Source organism: Lampetra planeri, chromosome 40 (assembly GCF_965212315.1).
Source record: "Lampetra planeri chromosome 40, kcLamPlan1.2.h2, whole genome shotgun sequence".
NCBI classification, from domain to species: domain Eukaryota; kingdom Metazoa; phylum Chordata; class Hyperoartia; order Petromyzontiformes; family Petromyzontidae; genus Lampetra; species Lampetra planeri.
The window spans coordinates 8,333,612-8,344,652 of record NC_136146.1 but is presented as its reverse complement, the minus strand read 5'-3'; positions in this window follow the sequence as shown (position 1 = coordinate 8,344,652).

The following is an 11,041-nucleotide window of genomic DNA, read 5'->3' as shown; positions in this document are numbered from 1 at the left end:
CATTACATAATTTGAAATTGGTATTTAATCCTTTGGTTCTTTCGGTAAAGTCACGTATAAAGATAAAATAATAAATTAAATAATAGCATACTACGACGTTTCGATTGCAACACAAGTGTAGGGGTGTTACGGAGGGACTGTATACATAGGATCACACGGGAAACAAACACAGTGGGCGGGGCTTCGTGAGTGCACGGGGAGGTGCTCTCAACGACGTCCACACAGGGCAGCCTGGGGGGGCTGGCCCCACCCCTCAGCGGGGGGTTTTGGTATAAAAGGGGATGAGCCGGAGAGCTCGGGGTACAATGTTAAAGCTAAACCAGTGAAGACCGAAGATCGTCTAGCTAGAGCCCTGGACTCCCCTGGGTCGCCGCCCTTGTCAGGGCCGCGCAAGACCGAGCCAGCGGCGTGGTCCCGAGAACCAGAGCTAGTGCTCTGGGACTCCGGGTACCGTAGCCCGACTTACCAGTGTCGGGCCAGACAGCCTCCCCTAGCCCGTTAGTGGAGGACTAGGAGGTAGGTCAGAGATAGCTAGCAGTGTATTCCCAGCTAGCCGGGTGAGGGGGCCGATACCCCCTCCAGTGTTGTATGTCCGCGGTTGTGACAACTGTTGCGGAATAAATACGTGTGCCTCAACCCCGGCGTCCAAGAGTTCTCAACGATATTACATCTGGTGACAGAAGTGAACGACCACGAACATGGACACGCGCCGGACAGCTCGAGCCGGGGTACCGGAGGCGGAGGACACCGCTGAAATTGTGGAGCCCGAGACGGCTGAAGAAGGCATCGAGCAGCCGGGCCCGGACGCATCCTTACCGCAGCATCGGGATGAAGGGGAGCCGTCAACAGACGGACTGAGGCTGGCTCACGCCAGACTGGCGGAGCTGCTGTACGCTGCTGCCGCCACGCTCGAACACATCACACGGCTGGGGGCTGGTGGACCGCCACGGGGCGAGGACAGCCGACGACCGGTGCGCCTTCCCGCCATTTCAACGGAGCACAACTTTGAATCTCCCGCCATCGCCGCAGCAGCTGCTGAGGGCGTGGCTGGCCTGAACCTCGGGTCCGACATCGGCCTCACAGGGGCTGCCGCGTCATCACCAGCGGACAGAGCGTCACCACTGGTGCGACCGGCGATGCCATCCGTCGTTCGCGCCGAAGCCCAGCCGAGTAACGGGGACAGCGGAGTGCGAGCTTCCACGGCGGCCGCTGCGCTGCACCAACGGCTACGTCCACTCAAAGAGTTTGTGGGCGAGGAGGGCGACTGGGGCGGCTTCCAGCGGCGCTTCCTCGCGCACCAAGAAATGGCGCAGTGGTCGGATGCCGAGGCTCTCTGCGCGCTGCCGGCGCTCCTCGACAGCGACGCCCTCGCCGCTCTTACATCGGCGCCGAAGGACAAATGCTCCATGCTACAGATGGCGCTGCAGTTGCTGGCTGCGGTCTACGGACCATCGTCGGAATGCAGGCAGCTCTTTTATGATCGCCAGCGGGGTGCAAAGGAGTCGCCCCAGGCGTACCGTACGAGTCTCCTGGCGCTGGCGAAGACAGCCTTCCCACGAATGGACGACGAAGGCGTGGACGCGATGGTAACAGAAAAGATCCTCCTGCTGGCGGACAACCTGGACATCGCCGTCGCTGCACAGGAGGACACAGAAATGGGTTCCCTCCAGGCTGCGCGGCTCCTCCACGCCAACCTGCTGTCGCAGCGACGGAAGGCCAGCAGGGCAGCGGCCGGGCGTACGGTGGCTGCAGCCACCCTCCCGGCGGAGGAAGTTTGCGCCATCGACCATCGACTGCAGCAGAGGGTGGGAGTACGGGCGGGCCGGGATGGATCGAGCCGCTCCGACCATCCGTCATCGCCGCCTGCGCTCCCGCGCTGTTACAACTGCGGCATCCGGGGCCATGTCGCCTCGGGGTGCCGCTCTCCTCGGCAGCGCGGGACGACGCCTCGACAGGACGCCGGCCCTCCTCCCAAGCTCCATCAACATAACCCGGCGAGTCGCGGCACCCCTCATGTTTGGCCCACGCACACACCCGTCACACACTCGCACACCGCAACGAACAGGGGGCCGACATTGCGCACCATCGCGCCAACACGCACCACTATGGGGACTCAGATCGAACCCAGGCAGTGGTCCGTGTTGGTCCATCGCGTTGTGGCTGCATCGTCGGGGTCGTCAGCCGTGGTGGGGCACATTGACGGGGTTGAGGTGCGCATCCTGGTCGATACAGGAGCATCGGCGACCATCATTTCGGAACTAATTTACAATATTCTCCCTGTCCAGAGCCGTCCTTTACTGCCGGTTAACGTCCCATTCTATGCTGCTAACGGGGGCTCACTTGGCATCATTGAACAGATTCGAGCACAAATTTGTATCGGTGATATCAAATTGTCCGGCCCGATTTTTGTTTCCTCCTCGCTGGCGGTTCCGTGCCTGCTGGGGATGGACTTCTTGGGCAAAATGCCGATTCGTATTTTAATAGACCAGGGCTGCATTGAGCTCCCGTCGGGACGACGCATGGCGTTTCTGCCGTCCCCTACTGCGGCTCGGACGGCGTTCGCGACGGTACCGGCGTTCGTCGTTAAAACGGTTCGCGTACCGCCGGGGGCACAAATGTTGGTGCCTCTCAAACTTCGTCGGCCCTTCGCTAAAGGCATTGGGGACCAGGGAATTCTGCTGGGGCCATCTAGGGCCGGGGTTAGCGGACCTCATTTGATTCCGGCCCAGACCATCGTAAAAGGGGACGGGGACCCTTTCATCGCGGTCCTCAATGTGGGGTCGCAGACAGTGGTGGTTCCTCAAGGGACTGTGCTTGCTCACGCAACGCCGGTGCCCTGTGAGGAACCTGTCGCGAATCACGTAGGCACTGTCCCTCTGCCGCATCCACATTCGGACACCGATGAAGGGTGGCTCGAGGCGCTTTGTGTGGGATCGACGGACCTGTCGGATTTAGAGCGTCAAAAGCTTAGGACACTGCTGCGTGAATTTTCCGACGTTTTCAGTCAGAACAAATTCGATTTGGGCTGTACCCATCTGCTGCGTCACCATATTGATACAGGTGACAGCGCGCCAATACGCCAAAATCCTTTTCGGTTAAGTCCCGCCGAAAAGGACCATGTCAAATCGGCTGTTGATGACATGTTAGCCGCCGACATCATTTCTCCCTCTACCAGCCCGTGGGGAGCGCCGATCGTCCTGGTTAAGAAACAGGATGGCTCGTTGCGGTTTTGTGTCGATTTTCGCCGCCTCAACAAAATTTCTGTTGCCGACGCATACCCGCTCCCACGGATTGACGAATCGCTGGACGCTTTGGCGGGAGCGCGATTCTTCTCCACATTGGATTTGCTTTCGGGATTCTGGCAGCTTCCTCTGGACGATGATTCTAAGCCTAAAACTGCATTCCGTACACCGCACGGTCTCTTCCAATTCAACCGGTTGCCGATGAAACTCCACTCGGCGCCGGCGACTTTCCAGCGATTGATGGAATTGGTTTTGGCTGGATTGCAATGGGACTCGTGCTTAATTTATTTGGATGACGTTATCGTCTTTAGCAGAACATTTGACGAGCATCTCCAGAGGTTGCGGGCGGTTTTCCTCAAAATGCGGGCTGCTAATTTGAAATTTAAACCCCAAAAATGTCATCTGTTACGCGAATCTGTGCGTTATTTGGGACACATCGTTGGACGCTCGGGTATTGCTACCAATCCCGCCAAAACGCAGTGCGTCAGCTCCTGGCCGACTCCCACCTCTGTGGGGGAGGTCAGGAGTTTCATTGGATTCGCGTCGTATTACCGACGCTTTGTCGCGGATTTTGCGACAATTGCAAAGCCCCTACACGCTTTGACGTCAAAGGGGGTCCGCTTTCATTGGGGACAGGAGGAGGAGGCTGCTTTCCGCTCCCTTCGGGACGCTCTGGTTAAAGCTCCTCCCTTGGTTTACCCCGATTTTTCTAAACCCTTTGTGCTCGACACCGATGCGAGCAACACAGGTATTGGGGGCGTGCTTTCCCAGGTGGTTGACGGCGTGGAACGGGTAGTCGCGTACGGTAGTCGGGTGTTGTCTCCAGCAGAGCAAAGATATTGTGTCACCCATCGGGAACTGTTGGCAATTGTCTATTTCATCCAACAGTACCGCCCATATCTGTACGGTCAGCGTTTCACCGTCCGAACAGATCATGCGGCACTACAGTACACCCTGCGAGTTCAACAACCATCGGGACAATTGTCTCGATGGTTGGAGGTTCTCCAGGACTTTGATTTTGAAACCACGTACCGTAAGGGCGTCCGCCACACCAATGCGGACGCTCTGTCGCGCATGCCAACCACCCCCGAATGCGCATGCCTCCTGGGGTCGGGTCGTTGCAGGCATCCGGGTGAAATATCTGTTCCGGTCTTGGCGGCCGCAGACGACGCAGCGTCAATGACGAATTCGATCGCACAACAGGGATCAGATTCTCTGTTGGGGTTGCCTGTCACTGAATGGGGGCGCCTACAGATGGAGGATACCTCCCTCCTCGCGTTGCGTCGTCGCGTCGGGGATGCTGGGCGGGGGAGGGGTGATGCCGACGCATGGGAAATGGTCATGGGTCTGCTGATGCATTGGGACGGGAAATCCCATCGACACCGGCTGGTGGTCCCTTCTGGGTTACGGGGTAAGGTGGTGTGGGCCGCTCATGAGCGCCTCCTCCACCTGGGGACCCAAAAGACCCTCGCCTTGCTCCAGCTTGATTTTTTTTGGCCGGGCATGACAAGGGATGTCGCAGATCTGTTGGGGTCATGCCCTCGGTGTGCGCAACGGAAACCACCAGCACAGCAGTCTAACCCGCCTTTGCAGTCTATCAGAGTCTCCAGAGTCAACGAACTTGTCGCGCTGGATATTCTGGGCCCATTCCCCGCCACCCCCAGGGGCAATAGATATTTGTTGACCGGGGTGGAGTACTTTACGCGCTGGCCTATGGCCTGGCCCCTGGCCAACCAGTCGGCAGCAGCCATCGTGGAGGCCTTTGTCCAGGGATACGTCCTGGACAAAGGTGCTCCCGAGCGGCTGCTGACCGACCAGGGCAAAAATGTTTCCGGCAAACTGCTCCAACAAGTCTGTGAGCTCCTGGGCACGAAAAAAATTCGTACCTCTCCCTATCACCCGCAAACTGACGGGATGGTCGAGCGTCTGCACCGAACCATCACGTCCATGTTGTCACAGCAGGTTTCGGACTCACAGACCGATTGGGACCTGCAAATTCAAGGGGTCCTGGCAGCATACAGATTGGCCCCCCATGCGGCAACGGGATTTTCCCCCTTCTTCCTCATATATGGCCGTGAACCTGACCCACCTGTTCGGGCCCAGCTGCAGATCCCCGCGCCGCAGGGTAAAACTAAATTGGCCGACCATGTTAAATTTAATCTTGCGAAATTAACAGAGGCACGGGATGCTGCCATGCAAAATTCCGACCTACGTCAGAAAGCTAATGAGCGGCTCAGACTGGGTCGCGCGCACGTGCTACAGTGGAAGCCGGGGGACAAGGCATGGCTGCACTGTCCCCAGGTACCACTCGCGACCTCCTCTAAACTGGTGCGGCCATGGCGGGGCCCTGTCGAGGTGGTTGAGGTTTTGCGGCCTCAGTGCGTACGCATCAAATGGGGGAAGCGCCGGTGGTTTGTGCACCCCTCCAGATTGAAACCCTTCATTGCGGTGCGAAGTCCCACTCCACACACGCGTGGCCAAACATGTGGGGGGTCGACCGACTCAAAGGGTCCGTCTCCGCTGCTCTCGCCTGACGTGTTGCCGGCTGTCCCGCCCCCAGGTGCACCAGGAATGACGGGCTCACGCCCGACAACCCCTACGGGGGATGCCGAGGGTCTCGCGACATCGAGAGGAGACTCACTTGGAAATGGACAGTTGCCACCCGACGGCCCGCCATCCGGGGTTGCCCCGTGTGACGGGCCTGCTGCAAGGACGCGCGCAAGAATGTGCAGACTCTTGTGATGCACAAAAAGAAAAAAGAAAAAAAATTTTCACATGTTATGTTCACTGTGTGCGGTGTCGGTGGTGTGTTCCTGGCACATTGGATTGTACGTATGCTGTGTTCACTGTGTGTTGTGTGTGTGCTGGGGTTCCCTGCAAATTGTATATACGTTGGTTTTACGGATTTCGTATTTATTCGGGGGTGGGGTGCGTCAGATTATTTTCCCTTCTTGCTTTTCTGGTTCTTGTTGTTGTTCTCGTTCGCGTTATTGTTGAAAAAAATTGTGAGGCACACGCGGGGTCGAGGGGTAAATAAACTTTTATTGTCGTTTGTTGCAGCCGGGACGGCTGCGAGCTGTACAGGGGGGGGTGATGTAGGGGTGTTACGGAGGGGCTGTATACATAGGATCACACGGGAAACAAACACAGTGGGCGGGGCTTCGTGAGTGCACGGGGAGGTGCTCTCAACGACGTCCGCACAGGGCAGCCTGGGGGGGCTGGCCCCACCCCTCAGCGGGGGGTTTTGGTATAAAAGGGGATGAGCCGGAGAGCTCGGGGTACAATGTTAAAGCTAAACCAGTGAAGAACGAAGATCGTCTAGCTAGAGCCCTGGACTCCCCTGGGTCGCCGCCCTTGTCAGGGCCGCGCAGGACCGAGCCAGCGGCGTGGTCCAGAGAACCAGAGCTAGTGCTCTGGGACTCCGGGTACCGTAGCCCGACTTACCATTGTCGGGCCAGACAGCCTCCCCTAGCCCGTTAGTGGAGGACTAGGAGGTAGGTCAGAGATAGCTAGCAGTGTATTCCCAGCTAGCCGGGTGAGGGGGCCGATTCCCCCTCCAGTGTTGTATGTCCGCGGTTGTGACAACTGTTGCGGAATAAATACGTGTGCCTCAACCCCGGCGTCCAAGAGTCCTCAACGATATTACACAAGCAATCATCATCAGGTATAAAAGAAATAGCAACAAAAATCTAACCAGAAAACTATAGACAGACATATAAGCAGACAGATATCATACACAGAGAGAGAACACGTATCGGCACAAAGAGAGAGGTCGTCTCTGTGACGAGGCCTTAAATATAGAGAGGGGGCGGGGGCGGAGAGAGGGAGGGGGCAGATAAAAAATTAGCATGTCAATGAGTGGACAACGACGTGGTACGGTACGCAAGCTTGAAAATTAGGAGAAAGACATACTAAAATTAAATAACCTAGTAAAATATCGAAATGTAATGTAATGCTTGTGTTGCAATCGAAACGTCGTAGTATGCTATTATTTAATTTATTATTTTATCTTTATAAGTGACTTTACCGAAAGAACCAAAGAATAATTCCTGCAGTCACGAAAGCTCCAAAATTAAGATTGGTATCTAAGTTACACCTCACAGTAATTGTTAATGTCATTTGAATGCATTTTGCTTGAACCTCTATTGGTGGACAGATATATAAGTGGTATGTATGGTTGCGGTGATATAATTTTCCGCGATATCAAATTTCATGACATAACAGTTCTCCGTAACTTTGCAATTGAATTTTTGTCTGCTTTGCTGTGCAGTCTGTTCCTCATATAATGCGGTAGCAGTTTTTGCGTACCTGAAGGACACCGGGTTGGGGGAACAAATTGCGTGATCATGAATAATGCAGGGTAAAGCATAATCCGCGATAACGGGTGAGATGCCTACGCAGGCTTAACAAACACTCGATTGCATCTGGAAGCATCCAGCAGCATCCCGCCTTGCGCGATGCTATGCCAAGGCAGCCGTTACAACCGCTTATTCCTACTCGATCGCGTTATATTCAATTCGCGTTATGAATACAACGCACGTTCCAGAACAGACTATTCTTCCAGTTTGCATGTTACGTAAGAGATGTTCAACTGCTTTTCATGCTGCACAAGGCTGTCATAAGTAGTCTCATGATTGCAACGTTACAATGTCGTCTTATTGCTGATGTTAATATTATTGATAAGTAAAATCGTTGTTGGTGTTCATGCTCATACGCTATGTTATTTTGCTCACGTTGGTTTGGTGTTGTTCTTGTGTCATATTGTTGTTGATTGAAAGTGAGCCAGCGAGTGTCTTTGACAAATGAATATGCAGGGTGCTTAAAATGTTTTGTTACACTTATACGGAACTATCGTTTTTGATGGAATAAGAACGGATAATACACTGTAACATGATAACAAATGTATGTTAATGGCTTCAAAAAGTCAAAGAGTCTTCACTTGTTCGCCATCATTGTCAACTCATGCCTGGAATCTTCTCCAGGTGGTCTCCAGAGTCCGGAGGCACATTTCTTGTGATATTGTTGTAAATTCTCAGAAGTGTAAACTTTTTTTTCTAGGCACCCTGGATATCCATATCGCGTGCGATTCACTTAAGTTACATCCTGCGCAAATACACGGGCAGTGTTCGTTAAAATACAAGCTGTGGAGTTATATTTCTCTTTTATCCGAGTGTTCCTCAACAATGCAGGTGCAGTAGCACTTCTCGATTGGTGTGGCAGGGTCCAAGGTCCAGTGGCCGCACATTTATTAAACACATTCCTCCTGCGGAGGGAGATGGTAGGAACGTTGGGTTGCTCAGTCAATGGCCAGGGTCACCGGCGGCGTGGTGTATTCCGCAAATATGGCCGACTGTGAGGGCGGGCACAAGCCGGCGTGAGTAGGTTAAACGTTGAGTTTTATAAGGGCACCACGGGGTGACCAGCCCCTCCCCACCCAGCCCCACCCCTCCCACCCCCCACCCTCCCCACCCAGTCCCTCCCCACCCTCCTCACCCATCCCCACCCCTCCCATTTTTTGATGCACGACGGACGGACACAACAATCCCCTGTGGGCTGGTGGAACCAGGTGGTTCCTACCAGTAATCTATTTTAGAATGTTCCCGGATGGCGCTGGGGAAAGCACTGTGACGGCACGTGATGACGTCCACAGGAGAGGGGAATCTGTATTCGCGACCTTCAGCACGAGCCCTACGCAGTATGTTGAACTTTTTTCGCACCGTACGTAGCCAACCATGCTAATCGGAGGTGCATTGGTGGAAATGGGCTGGAATACCACGGAACATCCTGGAACGCCGTTGTAGGAGTGGGAATGTGAACCCAACTGTGTTCCGGAAGGAATGAAGGTTTCATCTTTCTTCTTGGTTCTTTCGGTAAAGTCACGTAGAATGGAAATAATAAAATCATAAAAATAAAACATAATAAAATAATTCTCACAACGTTTCGGCCACAACGCAAGCAGCCGTCCTCAGGTGAAGAACAGGTCTGTCAGAAAGACGTCTTGTGTATGTGGGTAATTGTGTGTTCGCCTAGGGGGTCTATCTGTGAGTCAAATAACGTCTTTCTGACAGACCTGTTCTTCACCTGAGGACGGCTGCTTGCGTTGTGGCCGAAACGTCGTGAGAATTATTTTATTATGTTTTATTTTTATTATTTTATTATTTCCATTCTACGTGACTTTACCGAAAGAACCAAGAAGATGAATCCCTGCAGTCACGAAAGCTTTAAATCGAAGGTTTCATCTTTGTTTTTATTTGACTCACAGATAGACCCCTAGGCGAACACACAATTACCCACATACATATACAGTTACCTACAGACAAGCTCAGAGACACACAGTTACCCACAGACACGCAGATACCCACATATGAGCACAGAGACCCACGCACGGAAGTGATGCTCCTGTTCCCTCCTCCCCCTCCTCCGATCTAGTGGGGGGGGGGGGATCATTTATGAGTTCCCACGGTAATGCCTTCCCATTGCCAGGCCAGCGGTGCGCACAGCCAATGAACACGGACAGACGAGCCTCCCAGTGTGCACCACGCTGCCACGCACGTGATATCTCCATCACACGCAGCTCCATTGCACCACACCCAGTGTCACGCAGGCTGCCACTATTTAACATGAACAACATCAACGTTTGAGTTTTCCCACCAAAACACGGCTACGGGCGATTACTTCGAAACGCACACACATGCACACCGCAGCTATTACTAACACGGGGCGCGCACGCGCTTGCACCTGCGGGCGATTACCTCTTTAGGCGCGCACACACTGCGGCTCCCCGCGTTCACTCTCGCTGCACATTCCCGCACGCAGTCGCTCCACAGAAATCACAGACACCACGCCGATTCTCTGTGCTAAAAATACTTAGCCAATCACTGCCTCGTGGCGGCACTCGCTGGCGTCACACGGATGCTGCGAGCGGCTCGAGAAGGCAGGACGGCAGGGAGTGGGTCTTGGTGGGTCTTGTGGCTCTTGGCGGCCAAGCGGTTAAAGGAAAGCAACCGGGTTGGCTGCCCACCACTTACATTATCTCTTTCACACGCTGGTTGCCTGCTTTGAGTTTTACCCACCCAGCAACATCGCAAGGGGCTGCTTTGTCCTGACTTGCTTTTCTGCTTCTGCATCTACATAACAAAGGCTCAGTCCCAGCAGCAGCCGCAGCCGTACTAACCTTATCATAACAACTCCTCTCCCGCGGCCCATCCTGGCTCCTCCCCCCTCAACCAGTATATATACAAGGTCGGGTCTCTTGGGATTTCTCTTTACTTGATACAGCAATCGTGCTGTGACGGTTCCACCTGAAGACGGAAGCTTGTGTTGCCTCCGAAACGTCGTGATTTATTATTTTATTTCTATTATTTCTTCTATTATTTTTATTATTTATTTTTTACCTACGTGACTTTACCGAAAAAACCTAAGAGTATACTTACATTATCATTGGCTGCTGACATTTGGGCTACGCCCATTTCAAACCCTTAGAAACAGTTTGCTTTGGAAGCTAACCCCCCTTTTCTTGAAGACGGCCGCTTGTGTTGCGATCGAAACGTCGTAGTTTTTTGTTATTTTTTTGTTATTTTCTTTGAACCTATCTACGTGACTTTACAGAAAGACCCAATAATATAACCGTTTTAATATTTATACATGATTAATAATGTTTACATTTAATTCCATTAAATCAATCTTTTTTTTTATTTTACCAGGTAAAGGCCCACTGAGCAATGGTATATAGCTATTTTTCAGAAGTGACCTGGCCACAGATGATAGCTCAACCAACACAGAAAGTCAAGAACAAAAAA